The following is a 25,171-nucleotide window of genomic DNA, read 5'->3' as shown; positions in this document are numbered from 1 at the left end:
CATTATTACTGGAACTTGTAGTGAAATTGTATACCAGTTACCTGCATGCACTGACCTATCCAAGTGTTACTGACTGCTGCATTCCTGGAAAGACCTCTGTTTCACTATTCTGTCATTCCTGGTGTTTCAAGTTGCATAATCAAGGAAAGCTGTACTACTATATCATGGAAGTCATTGTGACTCACTACGCAGGTCAAGCCTAGCCTTGCTCACTCAGAATTGCTCATACCTGAATTGGCTAGACTTTGCTACACCATGTCCATCCTATTGTCTTAGGGATCTGGCCTAATAGTTGGAGCTTTCTGGTTCAATAATTTTTATTAGAGTTTTCAATCATAACAAAATAAGCACCAAAATTGCCCAAGAAGGGGCTATGGTTAGAGCTTTCAAACATCATTCTGTCACCCTGGAAAGCTTCTGCTACACAATATTTTATTGCATACTAGGGGTCCTCATGCACATCACTAGGAGAATAGGATAAGCTAGATTGAACCCCTGGACCCTTTAGGCCCTTGACAGTTGCAGCACCCTGAAATTACACCTACACCCACCACCATAAGTTATAACCTCTGCAGTTTTAGGAGTTATTTTTAATCCTCTATTTATGTAGGGGTCAGCAGGAATATTTACAGTACTTAGCAGAGTGGGGGACACAGGAGATTGGGACTCCTGGAAGTGTCGGTTTCAGAAGAAACTTGGTTTGAAGATTACTATGCATTGGAGCAGTATTTGGCAGTGCAAGCAGTGTGAATTCAAAAAGTGAAGGTTTACAATGTTATAGGGAACATCTATAAATGTTATTTGTGTTCATACAAAGCTACCCTTTGTCTGAAATTTCTCCTGAAGAAAAGCAGTACACTTCCTGGTATCAAAGGGTGGCTAGGCATTCCTGTTTCTTCAGCCTCAGTGTGGGATCTACAGCTGCCCATACACTAGTAGAATTTCTGTTGAAAACAATTATTTTTGGAACGATCGTTTGATTTTCTAATACTTTATGATATCAAATTGACTATTGTTTTCTTCTCAGGAAAATATAAGGAGAAGGATGGAAATTTCCTCACATCTGAACGTCTGACTGTGAAAGTGGTTTTCTTTTGGGGAAAAAATGTATTTGTAATGCTCATATGCATCCTGAAATCGAATGTAGAATTGAAAACAATGGCATGGCAATTAAACAACATTTTTTCAGGGTTTCCATACAAATATATTGAGTCTATAATGGTACTATTGAATGATGTAATCAATGATTTTTCTAAATTTCCATATGAATGTTTGAACAAAATTCTCCTGGTGTATGGCCAACTTATGGTACAGCTGTTTTTGACTGCTAATCTCAGGGGATATGGAGAGAAATTTTGTGATGTCATTGCTGTGCTACTCACTGTCCTCCTTGTTGGAGGGTCCAACATGAGAAAGCAAAGCCCTGCCTCTACAAAGATGCCCACCCTCTACATAGATAGGGCAGAGCAACACACAGTACGTCAATAATGGGAAAAAGATCAGCTTCTCTTTAAAGAAGTAAACAGGACTGTGGAAGCAGTGACCCCCAAAAAATGTGCAGTGTCTTCTATAGAGCCCCGGCGCTCCCTGGTGGGGGAATGTCATTCTTGCCTAGGAAGAAGCATGAGCTGCAGTTCCCAGAAAAGGTATTTCCCCCGAAGAAAAAAAATGATGTGAGAATTCCTTGAGGGGGTAATATTAATAATAAAGTAGAAAATGGAAAGGAAGGTCTGCTTTCAGAAACTTTTTTAAGCAACAGTTGGTTTCACTGGCCACATTCACATACATGTCTAAAAAATGAAAAAATAGAAAGACCTAAATTTCTTTTAATCATGATCATTTGGGATATTTCACAATTCTCTCTATCAGGTCCGATTCCCGGAGCTTGTCAGCCTTTGCTGTGGATTGGCTGTGGGTGGCGTCATCTGTTTTTGTAAGATGAGGAAGAGCCTCTTTGATCTAGTGAGTAATGCTTTTTCTTCACAGGCGATGAACGCATCTTGTGGCAGACAGGTAATTATGTGTTGTACATTTTATAAGATGAAATGTAGACATGGCTCACATGGCTCAGCATCCTAATTTTTTTTTTTTACCCTTTTTTTTGTCTCTTAATAATCCCATGCACGTGGAAGTATCTGTAGAAACATCCAAGATCTATGCATGTTTTCAGAGGTGCTGAGAAAATGATGTGTGTGTGTATAAAAACCTCTTCACTGTGATAATGGGCTTCTGTTTTCACCTATGGCTCAGGATAATGTGCTGAGGTCATATATTTACATGGTTGTTTGAGGAGACATGGGCTAAAGTGCCTCAATCAACAACAATCACATATTAATGTCAATCGCTGCAAGTACGTTACTGAAAACCTTTCACATCGCACATCCTCAATCATGACTTTGTGTATGCAAACCCCCTATAACCACATATTCCGAAGGAACTGACTGTTTATTGGCTTCGTCATAACACTCAAAATGGAAACTTTGGATACAATTTTTCTTTTTTATCAAAGCCTCGCCATTTTACACACTACTGTATATTATATATACAAAAAAGTGCAGCACTCCACCTAAATGAATTAAATACTCAAGTGATGTAATGTGCTACATCAAATAGTGAAAATGACATTCATAACAGATAATATATAAAATACATTACATAACAATGTGTAACGCCAAAATCAAAAGAATAAAGCTGTGGTCTAAAATCAATACCAAAAAAAAAATCTTAAGTACCCTCTTCTTCTGCTTAAACACACATTGCTTCACCCAAAACTGTCAGATAATCTTTAAGAGTTCCACTCTCCTATTGAAAAGCATTGGCTGGTGGAAGAGTGTTGGTTCAGTCTCCTTATCCTTAGACCAGCTCCGCCCTATACATTGTGTCACCATGGACTTCATCAGGGTGCCCATCCTACAGCCTAGAGCAGGGATCACCAAACTACGGCCCTCCAGCTGCTGTGGAACTACACGTCCCATGAGGCATTGTAAAACTCTGACATTCACAGACATGACTATGCATGATGGGAATTGTAGTTCCTGAACAACTGGAGGGCCGTAGTTTGAAGACCCCTGGCCTAGAGGCTTAATGCAGACCTTTGATTCTTATTGTGTAATCCCTGGTTGTCCTGCAGACAGTAGTTTGTGTTTGCCTTACCTACGTGCTTACTCAGGCCTCTGAAGAAGAAAATTACTTTAGACCGGGTGTTAAAAGTTAAATGGTTACTGTTATCTGTACTGTCCATTCCTTTTTCTCTTTATAAGGTTTCTTCTGATCTTTCATAATAGATCTTGATGTGGCAAAAGTCACTTTAAAGTGTTTCTAAAGGCAAGATTTTTTTTTTAATTTTTACAATAATAACAAACATGTCATACTTACTTGCTTTGTTTAATGGTTTTGCACAGAGCAGCCCCAAACCCCTTTTTTTTTAATTCCCAGTTGGCGGTCCTGACTCCTCCCCCCTGCCATGTGCCCTCAATAGCAAGCCTCTTGCTATGGGGGCACTCGAGCAGGCTTGCCCGAGCCGCACTTCTGTGAATGGACACTCTCTATTCACACATAGAGCGTGGCTTGGCCCCTCTCTTCTCATTGGCTTACTGGCTGTGATTGACAGCAGCTTCCGCTTTGTGAACCAATGAGGAGAGAGAGACCCTGGAGCCGCTGCTCTCATGCACCTCGCTGGATCCAGGTGAGGCTCAGGTAAGTATAAGGGGGGGGTGGAGTTGTACCCAGAAGGTTTTTTTTACCTTAATGCATACTATGAGCCTTTAGAACCCTTCTAAGTGGGCTGCAGGAAGCACAGTTTAGCAAGCATATATTTATCAAGGGCCCATAATAGCAGTGATCTCTGTCCATCTCATCTAATGTGTCTCCAGTCTATGACTGTCTCCTGATGAATTTCCTCAGTCTCCAACAACTTCTACAACATGTTCACAGTCTCTGGTTATCTTCTGTTCCATTCATGCAGTATCTGACAGTTTTCTGTAGTATTGCATGTGGTGGAAATGATGTGTGTCCCTATTGGTGATTAGGCCCCTCTAAATCAAGAGAGTTGACCACCATTGGTATACTGCATAGGCCACTACATCTGTGAGATGGCCCAACCAGCACAACTCTATTACATTCAATAGTGTAAATGTAAACAATAGGGTCTAGTGGTGGGAAAGGGCCAGACCCCTCAGACTAGATGCACATTTGAGGATGTGAATGCTACAACACTGTTCCCATTTATTAATAGTAACTTTTGCATTTCTTTCCATATTCTCCTGTTAGGGTATAAATGGAATGGTCCAGCCCATTCACATGAATTTGTTCTGGTTAAACATATGCCTTAAACCCAAATTCATCCAAAATGTTATTATTAGGTCTGGATTGATTGGGGAACTTACTTTATATCAGATTGTAATTTGCCTGAGATTGGCTTTAAGAAAGACTACAAAAATGTATATTTGTAAAAAAAAGTGCATCTAGCATGTACTTTAGGAGGCATTGCTTGTTTAAGTGGTCAAATCTGAACACCAAGACATTTCCAGGGACAAAAATCTGAAGGTCCAGCTCTTGACAGCCCAGTTTGTCTCTAGAAATATGTTTGGCATTATCTGTTCCATTTCTGTGCTTTCCTGTACTCTTTCCATCTTTCCTCTCTCCTTGCAACCAAAGGGTTTTTTTTCCAGCAGGTCTCTGCTCACTTTGAGGAATTTATACCTCCCTCAGTGGGATCCTTCCTGTCAACCTGGATGGAGCCCCATGAAGCAGAAGACCCCACAGCTCCAAGCCTTTGGAGCTGATAAAGATCAAGGTGTTTTATTACATATCATTCCAGTTTCATGTCAAGCCCCATAGGCAGCTAGTTCTAAGAATTTTCTGGGATATCGGAGCTGGACACATGTCAGCGCACTCTTTAAAGTGTATTACTTGAGCTACAGTGCAGCCATTGTGCGTGGCTGGTTCCTTTTGTTGGTGTTGACGTTCCACAGAACAGGATCCTGTCACGTACTGGCACACAGAAAAGACTCTGGCCAGTGTGAGCAAACTTTGGGGGTGGCTCTTCTCTTGTTTACGGAGCTGAGATTATTTTTGGGGTAAGTGGTTTGTTTTCAAAGTGTCAGAAGGTGCAGTCTCTAATTGGATGAAGGCCTCTGCGGATATATACTGATGCAACCTCAATTTACCGACTGACGGCAGGTTTAACCTTTGGACCATTTTCAAGGTATGCATGAAGAGAAGCAGAGTGTTTTTGCTGAATGCTAATTCATTCAATGGAAAATATTCCTTGTGATGAAGGAAAACTTTATTTCCCCTTATGTAAGTGCTTACAGATAAACTATGCTGTATTGTGTTTTTATACACGCAATAGCTGAGTATATATAACCTTTATACATACAAACATTCTTCAAATGTTCTTTAAAGTGTTACTAAACCCAGGACCCTGCATTCACTATATCTGGTCTCCTACAGTACACAGAACATGGAAATGCAATTATTTTAGTAAATATAAACTGCTAAATATCTTTTCTTTTCAGCAGTATATAGCAGTCTTGTTACTTCTATCATATACAGACTGATTTTACTGTTGTGGGTCTAGTAACACTTTAAAGAAGTAAAAATGTTGTAGATAACATAAATACAGTACAGTAAAACCTTGTATTGTGAGCATAATTTGTTACGGAAACATGCTTGTAATCTAAAGCACTTGTATATCAAAGCGAATTTCCCAATAAGAAATAATGGAAACTCAAATGATTCGTTCCACAACCATTTATTCATAAGTCCTTCAGTTTATAGTCCATATAAAAAGATTATAACAATGTGATAGGTTGTGTAACCATAAAATGTCCATCCACAAATGGAAGCCTCTACAAGGGGATTAGAAGCAAAATCCAGCAGGAGCTACAGGGTAAAAAAGAGAAGAGAAGCACCTCTAAGTGTAGCAATATGGTTACATTTAATGAAGATACAACATTTAGCAACTCACATGGTTGATGATTAAAACAGGCACATCTAAGTATGCAGGCGTCCGGGGTAAAGCTGTCCACATAGACCATCTTCTGCACCACCAGCTCTCACTGCTGTCAGTCTGCAATCATGACCAGGAAGACTACTCTGCAGTAGAGTGTTTTGAAAGTGAGGAGGAGCTCGTGGAGCCCAGCGTGGAAGGGATGACGTCAATGGCGGTGTAAAGGATGGTCTATGTGGACAGCTTTACCCTGGATGCCTGCATGCTAATGCCGCGTACAGACGATTGGACATTCCGACAATGAAATCCTGGATTTATTTCCGAAGGATGTTGGCTCAAACTTGTCTTGCATACACACGGTCATACAAATGTTGTCGGAAATTCTGATTGTCAAGAACGCGGTGACGTACAACACGTACGACGAGCCGAGAAAAATGAAGTTCAATAGCCAGGGCGGCTCTTTTGGTTGATTCCGAGCATGCGTGGAATTTTGTGCGTTGAAATTGTGTACACAGGATCGGAATTTCTGACAATGGATTTTGTTGTCAGAAAATTTGAGAACCAGCTCTCAAATCAAAAAATGTCCGATGGAGCCTACACGCGGTTGGAATTTCCGTCAACAAGCTCCCATCGAACATTTGTTGTCGGAATGATCGTGGGTACGCGGCATTAGATGTGCCCGTTTTAATCATCAACCATGTGACTTGCTAAATGTTGTACATTCATTAAATGTAACCATATTGCTACACTTAGAGGCGCCTCTGTTCTGTTTTATACTTAGTTGTGACATGACGCTACTTGTATATCAGACATCGCTTTTATATCAAGTAAAAATGTATTTAAAAATGTTGCTTGTCTTGCAAAACGCTCTCAAACAAAGGTTTTACTGTACAGGTATTTTTAACTTGGTACTGTAAAAAGGGTGGAAAAATTTAATACAGTTATGTTATGATATGGCAAATTCGCATTTTTGGGTTTTTTTTTTTTTTGCTTTGCTTCATTCATCCAGTAGGGAGCATTGCTGTTAAAATGTTTTTTTTTTTTTGTAACTGTAATATTCAGCGAAGAAACAACACTGAACAAGCACAAGAACAAGACCACGAAAATCCCCCCAAATCCCACAGTCCTGATGTTACTAAAATATCAGTGAGATTCAGCTTGGATTCAGCTTCAGATTGGACTTACTGAAAATACATTTGCATTCTTTCCTCTGACCAACTTTGAAACAATAAGAACTTGACAAAAGTCTTCACCATTTCCTACTGAAAATGTTATTTTAAATATTTTTTGCTTTCTGTGTCACTATTAGAGAGATTGGAGTCCCCATTTCACAGTGATGGGATATCTCCCACTGGAGACGCAGATGGTGATTTGCCGTATTTATCGGGGTATAACACACACATTGATTTTAAGAGGGAAGTTTCAGGAAAAAAACTTACATTTTAAATAAGGAACTTTGAAGCAAAATAAGGGTCAGTGCCCATCTGCAGCCTCATCATTGCCATTAATTCAGCAGCCTCACCATTGCCATCAATGCTGCAGCCTCACCATTGCCATCAATGCAGCAGCCTCACCATTGCCATCAGTGCAGCCTGATCGATGCCCATCTGCAGCCTAGAGGGGACATGGAGGGGGGCGGGACAAGCGCCAACAGATTACATACAGTGAGAATGATAGACAGAACAGTGGTCCAATGGCAGCCCAGGAGACGGGACTTTCTATTACAGAGGCCGGCAAGTAAACAGGAGATCCTCACTGCATGTAATCTGACGGCGCTCGTCCCGCCCCCCCCTCCATGTCCCGTCTTAGGGAGCTAAAATTGAAGTATTCGCGTATAACACGCACACGCTATTTGCACCCGATTTTCATGGTGAAAAAGTGAGTGTTATACGCCAATAAATACAGTAATGGCATTATTCCACCCATGTAAAAAAAAGAAATATCTCAAACTACGATATGTTATTTTTTAATGCATTTTCTAGGATCTAAAAATGCAAATCAATAAAGGAAAAATGTCTTGTGCAGAGTTTTTTTTTTTATTCCTAACCCTCACAAAGGCCCCTCGTTTAGTGTCTTGTGTGAACAATCCTGTAGGTAACACTTAATGCTCAAAGCCTCCTGTTATCTAATGAGGTCTCTCTGTGTTTCAATGATACATTTCCTTTAGGGGGAAAGAGCTGCGATCGCAAAGTGACACCGTCCAGTGTGACACATAGCATTGAGCAAGAGATGAGCTTGTAAGGAGAGCTGTCCTATCCCTCACCTGATGCGTTGTGTCATAGCTATTTGGCTATAATAAGACTTCCAGCTTGGCAGGACGCTGTGAGAGCATGAGGTCACTGTTCAGGGAGACTGATGGCTGACAGATCAACAGGTGAAAGACAAGACGGACAATAAAGGGGGATTCCACTGGCAGCCCCCTTGTTTTCAAACAATCTAAATTAAAAAAAATCTGAATGTGCAATAAATATATGCTGGAAAGCTAAACTCAACTAAGAATTTGGTCTACTTTACAGAAAATGCAGAGGTACAGTAAAAAACATATACAGGCAGTTCTCGGGTTACAAAGTTTTGTAGGTTTGTTCTCAAGTTGAATTTGTATCTAAGTTGGAATAGTTACATGTTTTAACCACTAGCCGACCAGCCACTGGGCTTTCTTAAAGACTACTGGTGGCTGGCCTGAAAGGCTTCTCCTTCCGGCCAATCAGGAAGCAGGTCTTAAAACCCAATTGGCTGAGAGGAGAAGCAACGGTATTGGCTGCCGAGGAGCAGGGGGAAGCCACCGAGGATGAGGAGATGCAGGGGAAGCCGCTGAAGCTGCCCGCGACCTAGACGAGTAAGTGCGAGGCTGGTGGGCGGACGGGTGAGCGACAGGGGGGTGAGGGTTTGACTCATGGACCGACCCGCCAAAAAAATTGAGCACTTGCCACCACTGAGTATCAGGGCTTTTTTTCAGGGGGGGTTCCACCACCTCTGGCTCAGACCCTTGGGGGGAGGCTGCTCACCACAATCACTTGTAAACACATAAGTCCAGTTTCTGTGTTTACAAGTGACAGTTCTGCACTGTGTGTGTAACACCCTGAACTCTGCACTCTGTATGTAATGTAATCCTGGTATTTAATGCCCTTTTAAGACCCTCCTACTATTCGTGAAATTTGACTGACCACACCCACTATTTGATGTGATTTGGAGGGTGTGTGTGGGTGGAGGAGTTTTAGGGGGGTCGTAGTTGAGTTCCAGCACCTATTGTTTGAGAAAAAGTTACCTGCTGAGTATTATACACTTTTTATTTTGCAAAGACTGCATGACCTAGTTTCTAACAAGTCACAATTGTCAGCAACAGATAGAAATTTGGACAGTTGTGGAGGCAACATGGACTCTCGTGGTACAATATGAACTTACAACAGTCAATTTACAAAAATATATAAATTTATTATTCACAAATATACACATCATTTTTTTATTTTTTTTTACAAATTTTTTATTTAATCAAAGGGAGAGGTCCATGGACCTTTGACATAGAATAAACATCGTTTCAATGTGTACAGAACTTAGAAGAAGCAATACAATAATGAAGAAGAAAGGAAATAGTTGGCCAGACAACAATTTGCCCAGCTCTTAACATGAACGACATTGTTCAGTACATTACTCCCATGTGGCCTTCTCCACTTATTTTATTTACTAATAATAAACAAGTGCAGCTGTGAATCACGAGAGAAAGGAAAGAAGCAGAATAGTGAAACTAGAAAAGTAAGAATCAGTATAGGTAGGAGGGAAACGGCAGTTAGGCTGAGGGGGGAAAAAAAAAAAAAGAGGGGGGGGGAAGCTACTGTGGGGAAGGGGATTCAGATCTTTAGGGCCTCATTTTTGCTTTTAGTCTGAGCTCAAGCCTCCAAATAAATTGCGTCCCTCTTCAGAATATACAAACATGTTCCAAAGTGACCACATCTTGGAATATCGTTCTTGTTGGTGCCATGCTGTTAGGATTAGGTCTTCAAATTTATTGATTTGTTCTACTCTCCTGAGCCACATCCCGATAGTCGGAGACTGTGGGGTCTTCCATTTTAGTGGAATGCATGATTTGGCCGCATCCAGAAGGTGACAAATAATTGATTTTTTGTAGGTTCTCACCGGGACAGCTGAGACGTGGAGGAGGAAGAAGGCAGGGTCATCTGGAATTTGCCGGTCTGAGAATTTCTGAATAATCTTTTTGACCTCTGACCAGAATTGTGCTATGATAGGACATGTCCAAAAGACGTGTAGTAGTGAACCCCGTTCCTCCTGGCACCTCCAGCATCTATCTGAAGTTGTTGGGAAAATTGTGTTTAATTTTGCTGGTGTTCTGTACCATCTGGTTAAAATTTTAAAATTGGTTTCCTGCGGTTTTGTACATATTGACGATTTGTATGTGAAATGGAGGATGCGTTGTTTTTGTTGTGGGCTAAATTTACGTTTCAAGTCATGTTCACAGTCTCTTAAGCAGCTTAGTAAGGGGGAGTCCGGGGGAGTGATCAGAAGGTTGTACATGCAAGAGAGCGTATGTAGAAGTGCTCCTTCCGTTGAGCATATTTCCTCTAAGGTGGTAAGGAGCTGTTCGAAATTGTTTGGTGAGGGGAGAGCCCTAAGGAAATGGGAAAGTTGTAAAGCATTCCAAAACTTCAGGTGAAATGATCCTAAAGGGTCCATTAGGTTATGTAACGAGGGCCATCTACCCTGTGTTAGAAAGTGCGATGCCTGTGAATAACCTAAAACTTGTAGATGTTTAAAGGATTCATCCTGATAGCCCGGCGAAAAACTTGGTGTGACAGACCTAGCCAGGAGAGAGACTTTTGGAGGGGACTGTATGCTAGCCTCTTGCCGATCGATCAGGGGCCCTTGCATTTGGGGGAACGGTGCTCATTGTGAGCTGTATGCCTGGGGACTCTTGAGGTGGTATTACTGTGGATTCGGGTCCTGGTCCCCCAGGACACACAGACTCTGGGGACCCTGGATTTGCCATATTGGAATAGTGGCTGATTCATAATGCTGGGACAGATACTGTTAGGAGATGCTGATGTAAATTCCAACACCTGTCTGTCTATTGTCTGCTAAAATGTGTATTGTAAATAAGTCTACTATGGGATCTAAGAGTCATTAGATCCCCATTGTTATTTGTGTTAACTCTGCTATTGTGTGAAGAAGAGTCTATGTTGATTGTGATAATGTTGATTGGATTTTCTGAACTACAAGACGGCCAGTCTGGCCTAACGGTCATGTCTGAGTCATCTAGGCTGTCTAAAGGGATTAGTTAATTAGCTCATGTTAATTAGGTTAATTAGGTTACAGCTGTATTGTTAGAGTAATATGAGCAGGAGGTCTGCACCTCCACTTTGAGTGTATAAAAGCCTGTATTTTGTCAATAAAGATAGATTCCTGTTTGAACCATCAGACGTTGCAATCTGATTCTATAGCTGCAGAGGAGTGTCGGGAGAGTGGAATCGAGCGAGCAAGGGGCAGCAGTGGGATTTGCTCTCCAGTTACTGGGACACTCCAAACCAGCCTGCAGGAGAGCCACGCTGAAAGACTTACTTGAGAGCCGTGGAGGGAATGGTGGGATCGTGCTTCCTTGCCGTGAACACATCCAAACCATCACCTGGATCCAAGGTAGCAGGATAGCAGGAGAGGCAAGATACCAGCCACCATGGATGAGGAATTCAGAAGGAGGTTGCGAGAGAAGGAGATACAGCACAGAGGACCAGTATCAGAGCAGGTCCTGCTAGGATGGTTTGATTCTATCTGCTGTGAACTCTGGAAGGAAGCGCTAGCCCGTGAGCAGCGACACCAGGGAAAAGTTCTCCCCTCCATCCATGTGAGGTACTGGTCGCAGTATGAAGTGTGAATGCTGTTTTTGGGGGAACAGCCGAACCAGGAGTGGACAGCCGAGTTAAGCAGGCTGATCCGGGCAGAAATGCGGTTGGACGAGAGCTACAGAGCCCTCCAGTGGTATGTAGCCCAAGTGTGCCCATGGACAGCGGATGACAGCCCCACGGAAGGCTTTGACTACGATGGCCTGGGATTGTTATACTGGAGGCTGTCCAGGGACCCTGACTTTGGAAGTGATCAGGAGTGGCGTTTGGAGGAAATAATGGAGCACAGAGAGCGGAGACTGAATGTCGCAGAAGTGCGCTGGGCACTGGAAGATTTGGAGTTTCTGGCCGTTCAGGAATGGGAGTTGGAGATCGCCTACAAACAGCTGTTAGACTCTGCTCAGCAGCAGGGTGGTGCTCCCTTTGCCTGGGACTATCATGAAATACCAGTTGACAACTCTGAAATCCTGGCTGAAGAGTTGACAATGTGGCAGAGTAACGGTGTGCTTTGCCAACCTGCACCCGCAGCTATGGAGGCAGAGGTCTTATGGCAGATGCAGCAAGTGCTGACTGACCTTGATGAACCTGTTTCTGCATTGGATGATCTTGGATGGAGGAATGTGCCTGTCCAGCAGAATGCCAGAGAATCGGCAGTGGAAAATCTGAAGATTGCCGTCCCCAAACCTGAAGTGCTGACAACAGGGCAGAGCTCTGCTAACCTCTGCCCAGCACTGATAGCATCTTCTGGGTTCCACAGAGAGAAGAGATGGTGAACCTTTATCCCCAGACACCAGTTGCAGAGACAGGGGATTTGATAGACTTTTCTGCTGAGGAAGAACAACCTGGTGAGCCTCCAGCAGAAGAAGAGCTGTTATTAGGGCCAAACTTTACTGTGCTCTGCCCAGCATTGATAGCATCTTCTGGGTTCCAGGGACAGGAGATGGTGAACCTTTATCCCCAGACACCAGCTGCAGAGACAGGGGATTTGATAGACTTTTCTGCTGAGGAAGAACAACCTTGTGAGCCTCCAGCAGAAGAAGAGCTGTTATTAGGGCCAAACTTCACTATGCTCTGCCCAGCACCAACAGAAGTATCTGTGAAGTCACAAGGAACTTCCCCAGCTGAAGCGCTGGCAACCGGACAGAGGGTCCAAGATCTCTGCCCTACACCTGCGGCGGTTCCGGAGGCTCAGGGTGAGAAGGAGGTGGTCTTGTCCCAGCAGCAGATCAGGATACAGGGGGAGAAGGGAGAGGAGGTGTTCGTCATCCCTCCCCAACAGTTAGCCGGAGCAGATGGTGTGGGGTTTCCAGCAGAAGGGCTGGCAACAGGGCCGAGTACTGCTGGACTCTGCCCTCAACTAACAGAGGATGGATGTCCTGTGAAGGTGGATGGGACTTCAGTCTCCACCTGTATACCCCAGGGATGCTGGGCAGTCGGCCCAGATCCCCAACAGCATGACGGAGTGAGCCCAGACACCCTGTCTTCTCTCCAGCGGCAGAAAGGACTCCAGGGAGAAGGGCCAGTCCAGGCCTCTCCCCAGCGGAAGATATGTTCTCTGAGAGAGGCAGAGGTTGGCTTGGTGAGTAATGCTTTGTTTGGAACAATTTGTTTGGGGTACTGTGTGGATGCAGGCATTAGAGGACTGGAACTACTGACTAACTTCGGAGTCAACCCGTCTGGGGTCTCCTCCTGTGTTAGTCTCCTGCCAAAAGGGGAGAAATGTGACAGACCTAGCCGGGAGAGAGACTTTTGGAGGGGACTGTATGCTAGCCTCTTGCCGATCGATTGGGGGCCCTTGCATTTGGGGGAACGGTGCTCTTTGTGAGCTGTATGCCTGGGGACTCTTGAGGTGGTATTACTGTGGATTCGGGTCCTGGTCCCCCAGGACACACAGACTCTGGGGTCCCTGGATTTGCCATATTGGAATAGTGGCTGATTCATAATGCTGGGACAGATACTGTTAGGAGATGCTGATGTAAATTCCAACACCTGTCTGTCTATTGTCTGCTAAAATGTGTATTGTAAATAAGTCTACTATGGGATCTAAGAGTCATTAGATCCCCATTGTTATTTGTGTTAATTAACTCTGCTATTGTGTGAAGAAGAGTCTATGTTGATTGTGATAATGTTGATTGGATTTTCTGAACTACAAGACGGCCAGTCTGGCCTAACGGGCATGTCTGAGTCATCTAGGCTATCTAAAGGGATTAGTTAATTAGCTCATGTTAATTAGGTTAATTAGGTTACAGCTGTATTGTGTTCTGCACCTCCACTTTGAGTGTATAAAAGCCTGTATTTTGTCAATAAAGATAGATTCCTGTTTGAACTTACAAACTTGTTTGTTCTGAGCTATCACAACTGGGTTAGAACGGCACATAGCTGAAGTTCTAATCCCGGAGCATTGGATGACCGAACCATCAGACGTTGCAATCTGATTCTATAGCTGCAGAGGAGTGTCGGGAGAGTAGAATCGAGCGAGCAAGGGGCTTGTTACACTTGGGTTCCCCAATATCGGGGATATATTGAGAGGGAACCTTTTTTGAACAGAAGGGAGCACACCCTCGCAGTCTGGCCCACCAGCGGGTGTGACTTCACCCTATTGGGTAAGGAGTCATAAAACCATGGAGCTCTATTCATAGGAACAGGGCTTTGATCTTGTTCAAGCTGGGTCCACAGTTTTAAGGATCTGTGTCTGCGCCAATCAACCAGTCTGCCAAGGTGAACCGCCCTATAGTATTTGTGTACATCTGGTACTGCCAATCCCCCGTATTGCTTTGGCAATGTGAGTTGGGATCTTTTTAGTCGGGGGTGTTTGTGGGCCCATATAAATTCAGAGAATACTTTTCGTATCTGCTGAAAATAATTACATGGGATGTGGACGGGTAAAGCCTGTAGGAGGTATAAGAATTTGGGAAGAATACTCATTTTAAGAATATTACAACGGCCGAACCATGAGTGTAATCCCAAATTCCATTTGTTGAGAGGCGTCCGGACCTTCGTAAGTAACGGAGGGAAATTCATTTCAAATACCTTCGATGTGTGAGATGGAATAATTGTGCCCAAATATGTCAATGCCTTATCACTCCATTTCAATCTGAAGTTCGACTGAAGTTGTAGCTTCAGTGACTGAGATAGATTATACACATCATTTTTTATGATGTGTATATTTGTTCATAATAAATGTATATATTTTTGTAAATTGACTGTTGTAAGTTCATATTGTACCACGAGAGTCCATGTTGCCTCCACAACTGTCCACATTTCTATCTAGTAATAAGATGAAGGTACATTAATTTTTTCATATCAAGTAACGTTTTCATATATTGTCAGCAACAGTAACATTTACCAAAAATCTCCACCTTTTGTCACCCAAAAAGCCAACTTTAAGTTCCAGTCAAATTACTTTTCCTTGGCTAAGATGGGCTTGTCGGTTTGCTGCTGGCAGAAGACATTTCCTCGGTCTCTTCTATGATCAGACTGAAACATTGTAGCTTTGTAGCAAAATCGCAAGGTGAGCAACTGCAACAGGGGCTGATCTGTGTCAGAAGTTTGTGAACACAGGCAAAAACTTTACAGGCACCAGGATTTACATAATTATGTAATCTCTGAGCTGGCATCTCAGTCCAGGAAGTCGATGATGACCTTGGTTGATGCCTGAATAAAGATGTAGCCATCCTACTAGAGTGAAAGCAGATGAAGGCACTGTCATGGGGAGTACTGTTATCTCTGTGAGAGCTAATAAATAACTGGAAGGGTTACAATCACACATTACTTAGTATTAAAAAGTATATCTGATGCTAGGTCTATGTTATACAGTAAACTGGCACAGTTATAAAAACATAAACGGGGGCCAGTGCTAAAGAAAGGAAATAGGCAGCTTGCAATAGGTAAATATACAGTACCCAAACAAACCAACAAAGAAAATAATGCAGCACCTCCAAATATAGAATATTACAAACTTAAAGCGTGTCCTATCAACACAGCATTCATAATGTGCAAAACGCACCCACAATATTCAAAAATAATAATGGAAATAAATCAGTGTGAGTAAAGTCCAATGCAAAAAAGTCCAAAATATGTGATAAATATCACAGCAAAGGAAGTGTCTTCCACCAGCTAATGCAAATCCTCTCCAGCACGTGTGAGCAACAGAACTAAAATGCACTTACCAACATTAAAGCTGCCAGAGAAAAGAAGCAACATGCGTGTTTGTGCCAATGGAATCCTTCACACGTGGTCAAACAGCTCCATTCTCGCAATGGGGACACCCCGCAGTACCGCTTCTCACCACTGGGGACAGTCAGACAGTTTGCTTGATACTGTTTGGAAAAAAAACACTCACCACATGGAGCCACAAGCAGGGGCCCACATATAGTGTAGTATATTTATTAAAAAGTATAGATTCCACTTTAAAAAGTAAAAGGCGTCATCCAAATGCCAATAAAACAATTGTCATGACAAATAAAACAGTGCACTTACAAAGAGAGCCACCAGTTCCAAGCATGGAAGTGGCGGTGAGATGTCAGCGTGTAGCTCCTGCCCCAACGTGTTTCATGCGAATGCACGTCTTTAGGGGACGCTAGTACAGCACAGTTATGTATCAAAGAGTTTCCGCCCTAATGGCCCTAAACAGTTTTAAACTATATCATAGTTGCCAACATTGTAAAAAAAAATTTAGGGACACTTTTTTGGCTGTAGGCAGAGTCACGTTATAATTAGGGGGTGGGGCATGCATTTGTAGACGTGGCAAAGGAAAAATAAAAATGCGTGTGCGCCGTGCTGAAAAATGGGTGTGGTTTACGCTGGACAGCGGGCGTGGGTTAAATGGGCATGGCTCAATGGGGGTGTGGTTAGAGTCTGAAATGAATGAGGGATACACCACATTAGAAATATGTGTATTCCAGAGTTTAACAATCAGCAGATAAAGATACTCCAAACACCTGGTGTTAGCGCTTCAGTCATCCCGCCACCATGGTTGTTATTATTTATATTATTACATTGTATTATAGAATTAAATCATTCAACTCACCATAATGCAGAATCAGTGGGACCCCTGAGTGTGTCACCTGCCACGTCGCCTGCCACCAGATGCCATCAGGTCCCCCCAGCAGAGTCCATCCTTAAATCAGGTGCCCCCAGCAGAATCCATCCTTACATCAGGTGCCCCCAGCAGAGTCCTTCTTTGCATCAGGTGCCCCCAGCAGAGTCCGTCCTTGCATCAGGTGCCCCCAGCAGAGTCCGCCCTTGCATCAGGTGCCCCCAGCAGAGTCCATACTTACACCAGGTGCCCCCAGCAGAGTCCTTCTTTGCATCAGGTGCCCCCAACAGAGTCCGTCCTTGCATCAGGTGCCCCCAGCAGAGTCCGTCCTTGCATCAGGTGCCCCCAGCAGTGGAGCCCCACCTCACATCAGGTGTCCCCAGCAGAGTCCGTCCTTACATCAGGTGTCTCCAGCAGCGGAGCCCCTTCTTACATCTGGTATCCCCAGCTAGGGGGGCCCCTTCTTACATCAGGTGTCCCCAGCAGCAGAGCCCCTTCTTACATCAGGTGTCCCCAGCAGTGGATCCCCTTCTTACATCAGGTGTCCCCTGCAGCGGAGCCACTTCATACATTTGGTGTCCCCAGCAGCGGAGCCCCTCCTTATATCAGGTGTCCCCAGGCAGTGGAGTCCCTCCTTTACATCCATGTCCCCAGTGCAGCAGAGCCCTCCTTTACATCCGTGTCCCCAGTGCAGCAGAGCCCTCCTTTACATCTGTGTTGTGCAGCAGAACCCTCCTTTACATCCGTATACCCAGTGCAGCAGAGCCCTCCTTTACATCTGTGTTGTGCAGCAGAGCCCTCCTTTACATCTGTGTCCCCAGTGCAGCAGAGCCCTCCTTTACATCCGTGTCCCCAGTGCAGCAGAGCCCTCCTTTACATCTGTGTTGTGCAGCAGAGCCCTCCTTTACATCCGTGTACCAGTGCAGCAGAGCGCTCCTTTACATCTGTGTTGTGCAGCAGAGCCCTCCTTTACATTTGTGTCCCCAGTGCAGCAGAGCCCTCCTTTACATCTGTGTCCCCAGTGCAGCAGAGCCCTCCTTTACATCCGTGTCCCCAGTGCAGCAGACCCCCCCTTTACATCCGTGTCCCCAGTGCAGCAGAGCCCTCCTTTACATCCGTGTCCCCAGTGCAGCAGCGCCCTCCTTTACATCCGTGTCCCCAGTGCAGCAGAGCCCTCCTTTACATCTGTGTTGTGCAGCAGAGCCCTCCTTTACACCTGTGTTGTGCAGCAGAGCCCTCCTTTACATCTGTGTTGTGCAGCAGAGCCCTCCTTTACATCTGTGTCCCTAGTGCAGCAGAGCCCTCCTTTACATTTGTGTTGTGCAGCAGAACCTTCCTTTACATCCGTGTCCCCAATGCAGCAGAGCCCTCCTTTACATCTGTGTCCCCAGTGCAGCAGAGCCCTCCTTTACATCTGTGTCCCCAGTGCAGCAGAGCCCTCCTTTACATCTGTGTTGTGCAGCAGAGCCCTCCTTTACATCTGTGTTGTGCAGCAGAGCCCTCCTTTACATCTGTGTCCCCAGTGCAGCAGAGCCCTCCGTAACATCTGTGTTGTGCAGCAGAGCTCTCCTTTACATGAAAAGAAGAAAAAGAGCGCACCAGCCTAGTGCATTATCCTTGACAGATTTATTAATTAAAAACAAGATAAAAACTACTCACAAAAGTCGAAGAAAAAATCGCATAGTATATGGCACAGAGGCAAATATTCCAGTGGTAGCAGTTTTCCAGGTCCCAGGAAGGAGGCATACGGACTACTGCTGGCTAACGCGTTTCGAAGGTTACCCTTGACTGCATCTCTTGAGTCTTCTGGTGTCATATATTGGCCAGGGTTGTAGCAGGCAAGGCCTGGTTTTGCATGTAGAGAGAGGAGCGAATGTGTCCAGGGATGATGACAGTATGTTGCTGTAGACAGAAGTCGCCAGGTCTGGGCAAGACAGGGGTGTGATGCGGTGTTTGTAGGTTGGCAGCATGGGAGGTAGGAGACGGAGAGTGTGAAACCGATGACAAGTTACCGGTGAAGAATATTTGTTGCTGATGACTTTTATTTTTTTTTTTTTTTCCCTTTCCCAAGCCTTTGTCCGGACCTACCATGCTTCGTGTCTTGTGTGATACAGGAATTTAAAGAGGATCTTCACGCTAGAAAGAAAACAAAAAAAAAAAGAAAAAAATAAAAGTCATCAGCAACAAATATTCTTCACCGGTAACTTGTCATCAGTTTCACACTCTCCGTCTCCTACCTCCCATGCTGCCATCCTACAAACACCGCATCACACCCCTGTCTTGCCCAGACCTGGCGACTTCTGTCTACAGCAACATACTGTCATCATCCCTGGACACATTCGCTCCTCTCTCTACATGCAAAACCAGGCCTTGCCTGCTACAACCCTGGCCAATATATGACACCAGAAGACTCAAGAGATGCAGTCAAGGGTAACCTTCGAAACGCGTTAGCCAGCAGTAGTCCGTATGCCTCCTTCCTGGGACCTGGAAAACTGCTACCACTGGAATATTTGCCTCTGTGCCATATACTATGCGATTTTTTCTTCGACCTTTGTGAGTAGTTTTTATCTTGTTTTTAATTAATAAATCTGTCAAGGATAATGCACTAGGCTGGTACGCTCTTTTTCTTCTTTTCATTTAACACTAGGACCATCCCATCCTTGAGAGCAGCAAGGCCGAAATCCATAGTCCTTCTTGAACCCTTGGGACTTTCTAGCCAATACACCTGTGCGCAAGAGTATTTTTGCTTCTTTTTATACGAGCTCTCCTTTACACCTGTGTTGTGCAGCAGAGCCCTCCTTTACATCTGTGTTGTGCAGCAGAGCCCTCCTTTACATCTGTGTCCCTAGTGCAGCAAAGCCCTCTTTTACATCTGTGTTGAGCAGCAGAACCTTCCTTTACATCCGTGTCCCCAGTGCAGAAGAGCCCTCCTTTACATCTGTGTCCCCAGTGCAGCAGAGCCCTCCTTTACATCTGTGTCCCCTGTGCAGCAGAGCCTTCCTTTACGTCTGTGTCCCCAGTGCAGCAGAGCCATTATTTACATCTGTGTTGTGCAGCAGAGACCTCCTTTACATCTGTGTCCCTAGTGCAGCAGAGCCCTCCTTTACATCTGTGTTGTGCAGCAGAACCTTCCTTTACATCCGTGTCCCTAGTGCAGCAGAGCCCTCCTTTACATCTGTGTTGTGCAGCAGAACCTTCCTTTACATCCGTGTCCCTAGTGCAGCAGAGCCCTCCTTTACATCTGTGTCCCCAGTGCAGCAGAGCCCTCCTTTACATCTGTGTCCCCAGTGCAGCAGAGCCCTCCTTTACATCTGTGTTGTGCAACAGAGCCCTCCTTTACATCTGTGTTGTGCAGCAGAGCCCTCCTTTACATCTGTGTCCCCAGTGCAGCAGAGCCCTCCTTTACATCTGTGTCTCCAGTGCAGCAGAGCCCTCCTTTACATCAGTGTCCCCAGTGCAGCAGAGCCCTCCTTTACATCTGTGTTGTGCAGCAGAGCCCTCCTTTACACCTGTGTTGTGAAGCAGAGCTCACCTTTACATCTGTGTTGTGCAGCAGAGCCCTCCTTTACATCTGTGTCCCTAGTGCAGCAGAGCCCTCCTTTACATCTGTGTTGTGCAGCAGAACCTTCCTTTACATCCGTGTCCCCAGTGCAGCAGAGCCCTCCTTTACATCTGTGTCCCCAGTGCAGCAGAGCCCTCCTTTACATCAGTGTCCCCAGTGCAGCAGAGCCCTCCTTTACATCTGTGTCCCTAGTGCAGCAGAGCCCTCCTTTACATCTGTGTTGTGCAGCAGAACCTTCCTTTACATCCGTGTCCCCAGTGCAGCAGAGCCCTCCTTTACATCTGTGTCCCCAGTGCAGCAGAGCCCTCCTTTACATCTGTGTCCCCAGTGCAGCAGAGCCCTCCTTTACATCTGTGTTGAGCAGCAGAGCCCTCCTTTACATCTGTGTTGTGCAGCAGAGCCCTCCTTTACATCTGTGTCCCCAGTGCAGCAGAGCCCTCCTTTACATCTGTGTCCCCAGTGCAGCAGAGCCCTCCTTTACATCTGTGTTGTGCAGCAGAGCCCTTCTTTACACCTGTGTTGTGCAGCAGAGCCCTCCTTTACATCTGTGTTGTGCACCACAGCCCTCCTTTACATCTGTGTCCCTAGTGCAGCAGAGCCCTCCTTTACATCTGTGTTGTGCAGCAGAACCTTCCTTTACATCCGTGTCCCCAGTGCAGCAGAGCCCTCCTTTACATCTGTGTCTCCAGTGCAGCAGAGCCCTCCTTTACATCTGTGTCCCCAGTGCAGCAGAGCCCTCCTTTACATCTGTGTTGTGCAGCAGAGCCCTCCTTTACATCTGTGTTGTGCAGCAGAGCCCTCCTTTACATCTGTGTCCCCAGTGCAGCAGAGCCCTCCTTTACATCTGTGTCCCCAGTGCAGCAGAGCCCTCCTTTACATCTGTGTCCCCAGTGCAACAGAGCCCTCCTTTAATTCTGTGTTGTGCAGCAGAGCCCTCCTTTACATCTGTGTCCCCAGTGCAGCAGAGCCCTCCTTTACATCTGTGTTGTGCAGCAGAGCCTTCCTTTACATCCGTGTCCCGAGTGCGGCAGAGCCCTCCTTTACATCTGTGTCCCTAGTGCAGCAGAGCCCTCCTTTACATCCGTGTTGTGCAGCAGAGCCCTCCTTTACATCTGTGTTGTGCAGCAGAGCCCTCCTTTACACCCGTGTGCCCAGTGCAGCAGAGCCCACCTTTACATCTGTGTTGTGCAGCAGAGCCCTCCTTTACATCTGTGTCCCCAGTGCAGCAAAGCCCTCCTTTATATCCGTGTCCCCAGTGCAGCAGAGCCCTCCTTTACATCCGTGTCCCCAGTGCAGCAGAGCCCTCCTTTACATCCGTGTCCCCAGTGCAGCAGTGCCCTCCTTTACATCCGTGTCCCCAGTGCAGCAGAGCCCTCCTTTACATCTGTGTTGTGCAGCAGAGCCCTCCTTTACATCCATGTCCCCAGTGCAGCAGAGCTCTTTACATCTGTGTTGTGCAGCAGAGCCTTCTTTTACATCCGTGTCCCCAGTGCAGCAGAGCCCTCCTTTACACCTGTGTCCCCAGTGCAGCAGAGCTCTTTACATCTGTGTTGTGCAGCAGAGCTTTCCTTTACATCCGTGTCCCCAGTGCAGCAGAGCCCTCCTTTCCATCTGTGTCCTCAGTGCAGCAGAGCCCTCCTTTACATCCGTGTCCCCAGTGCAGCAGAGCCCTCCTTTACATCTGTGTTGTGCAGCAGAGCCCTTCTTTACATCCGTGTCCCCAGTGCAGCAGAGCCCTCCTTTACATCCGTGTCCCCAGTGCAGCAGAGCCCTCCTTTACATCTGTGTCCCCAGTGCAGCAGAGCCCTCCTTTACAACTGTGTTGTGCAGCAGAGCCCTCCTTTACATCTGTGTCCCCAGTGCAGCAGAGCCCTCCTTTACATCTGTGTTGTGCAGCAGAGCCCTTCTTTACATCCGTGTCCCCAGTGCAGCAGAGCCCTCCTTTACATCTGTGTCCCCAGTGCAGCAGAGCCCTCCTTTACATCTGTGTCCCCAGTGCAGCAGAGCCCTCCTTTACATCTGTGTTATGCAGCATAGCCCTCCTTTACATCTGTGTCCCCAGTGTAGCAGAGCCCTCCTTTACATCCGTGTCCCCAGTGCAGCAGAGCCCTCCTTTACATCCGTGTTGTGCAGAAGAGCCCTCCTTTACATCTGTGTCATCAGTGCAGCACAGCTTTCCTTGTCCCCAGCAGCGGCGATCATCTCCTTCATGTGCAGCGGCAGCTACACAGTTCCCAGCTTCCACGTGTATTCAGTGGAGAGAGGAGGGACCTCCAATTGATCCGTGCAGCCAATAGGCTTCTGTGTACAAGAGAATACTTGAACACTGAAGAGAGAAGACTATTGGCTGCCCCTCCTCTCTCCACTGAACACAAGGGCAAATGTACTGTCAGAGGCAACGGCGGCCACTTTTTTGTAGCCCGTAAGTCGTTTTTTCCCTAAAACATTCCTGATTTTCCCGGGACAAAAGCAAAATCCCGGGAAATTAGTCGGGACAAGCTCCGATCGGCACGAGGGTCCCAAAATCGTGATTGTCCTGGGAAAATCTGGACTGTTGGCAAATATGCTATATTAATAGTACTTTATTTTCCCCTTATTGTTAAAGTGGTTGTAAACCCTTACATATACCCAGTGAAGTGACTGGCCTCAGGTGGTACACAGAGATGAAACACATCCTCATACAGTAGTTGTACCTGTTAATCTGCAATCTTCTCTTCATTGTTCAAAGTGCTGGATTATAAAACTTGTCTAAGGCTCGATTCACACCTATGCATGTTGCTTTTGAGCGTTTTTGGAGGTTTTTTTTTCATGCTTGGCACGTTTTTGAGCAGCGTTTTTGTAGCGTTTTTGCGGCGTTTTTGCCGCGATTTGCGTTTTGTGTTTTTTTTTTCTTTTTTCATTTTTTTTTACAGTCTTAAAAAAAATTACAAAAAAAAAAAAATAAAAAAAAATAAAAAAAAAAAACGGCAAAAACGCACCAAAAACGCACCAAAAACGCTGCAAAAACGCTGCAAAAACGGTGCACTTGCGTTTTTGATGCTTGTCCATTGAAATCCATTACATGCAAAACGCTGCTTTTTGCATGAAAAAAAGTCCCCGACCCTTTCCAAAAACGCAGAGATACAAAAAAGCATTGATGTGAACATGTTCCATAGGAACCCATGTTAAAAAATTCCCATGCATTTCTGCAAAATGCAAAATGCATCAAAAAACGCGCTAGTGTGAATGGAGCCTAAGGCCCGTTTAACACTTGTGCAGGTTGTAGTTTGCATATTGCAGGTGCATTTTGCATTTTTCAATACACGCTTTTGATCCATTGAAGTCTATGGAACCAAAAACCAGAAGAAAGTCCCTAGCCCTTTCCATAAAATGGACAGATGTGAACTACATCCATAGGAAACCATGTTAAATGGACTATAGTGTGTTTCTACAAAACTGAAAACGCATTAAAAAATGCATAGGTGTGAACCAGGCCTAAGGGTCCTGAAAAAAGGTGTGATGAAGAGCTGACTCCGCAGAGTTCAGTGAGGAGAGATCTGAGAGCTGATTGGAGGGAAGTGACACACCCCCCCTTCACACAGCACACAGGAAAAGAGTTGAGGCTTTCAATCAGCTGGAGGTCCCTCCTGTGTCACCATTTTTCTCTTGGTGTCAGGAAAAATTGTCAGAAGTGACTCGTGATGATAGCAGAAGAATGAAGCAGCAGACAGAAATGACACTTAGTGCTCTTAATTGAGACAAGTACACACTATAGAGGGATATGCTTTGTTCATATTTATGTCTGAGGTTTACAACCACTTTATTTGCCCAGATGTCTTTTATACCTCCACATCTTGTAGCTCATTTCTTTTTCTACCCCCATAGTCACCCTCTCAGCCATCTTTCATTCCTCTTATTTGCAGTATGCGATGTCACTTGCATAAAACAGGTCTACAAGTAGACAGAACTTGTCCAGAGCCAGGAACACTTAAACTATCTATAAACATGCAGTCTTCTGATGTTTTCTACATTTTGTAAAAGTCATATAACTCTGTATTCCGCCTCCCTTCCCCACTTTTTTTTTTTTTTTTTTTAACACGTAGTGTTTAAACTAATATTTCTGTTTTTCCATTTCCAAACATTCGCAGAGATGGCAATGAGGATGGAAAGGTTTTCTGAAAGGAATCGTAAACAGGTTGACAAAGAACAATTTTATGACTCTTGACAAGGAGTGAGAAGCTGATGGATTGGAGGAATTGAGGGAGAACAGAAATGTATTGAAGTGTAGTGAATTTAAAATGCACCTGTTTAGAGTCTGAAAAACGGGCTGGAATTTTTATTATTAAAGTTGAATGAGGTAGTAGAACCATACTGGAGCTCAGGCATGTTCTGGCCCCTGGGACTACTGGGAGTATCCCAGTGGGCCGATGGCTCAGTGGGACGGTTTCCAGACATCCCAAGTCTCCAGTGAGGTGCGGGAGTCTCCCGCGTACCCGCAAGGTACTTGTGATATCCCGGCTGCAAGGCTGCAGGGCCGATCCTGGCTGGTCCCCTGGTTCACAGCCGGGAATGATCGGTGCGGTGGGAGCGACCGTTGTGAATACCGATCCTCCTGTATAGCTTTTTAGCCGACAGCCATTTCTCCTCTCCCACCCACAGGTGTCGGCTAACAAGCAATACAGGGAGATCGGTGTTCACAGCTGTCCCTCCTGCCTCATTGATCATTCCCAGCTGCTGCCTGTGTGCTCCTCCGGCCCCCTGTCCTCTTTCTTCAGCCCCGTTGTGTCCTCCTA

The 25,171-nt window shown here is 45.2% G+C and overlaps 1 long non-coding RNA gene across 1 annotated transcript; it reads left to right on the top strand.

Moving 5' to 3' along the window:
• Window positions 1-4,691: 4,691 nt before the first annotated feature.
• On the top strand, window positions 4,692-25,151 carry LOC141134638 (uncharacterized). Its single transcript, XR_012243251.1, has 3 exons — window positions 4,692-5,206; window positions 18,909-19,390; window positions 24,527-25,151. It is a non-coding gene; the product is annotated as an uncharacterized lncRNA (long non-coding RNA).
• The last annotated feature ends 20 nt before the right edge of the window (window positions 25,152-25,171 follow it).

This window comes from Aquarana catesbeiana, linkage group LG03 (genome assembly GCF_042186555.1).
Source record: "Aquarana catesbeiana isolate 2022-GZ linkage group LG03, ASM4218655v1, whole genome shotgun sequence".
NCBI lineage: Eukaryota > Metazoa > Chordata > Amphibia > Anura > Ranidae > Aquarana > Aquarana catesbeiana.
The sequence above is the reverse complement of the archived record's forward strand: the minus strand, read 5'-3'. Positions and strand labels throughout refer to the sequence as shown.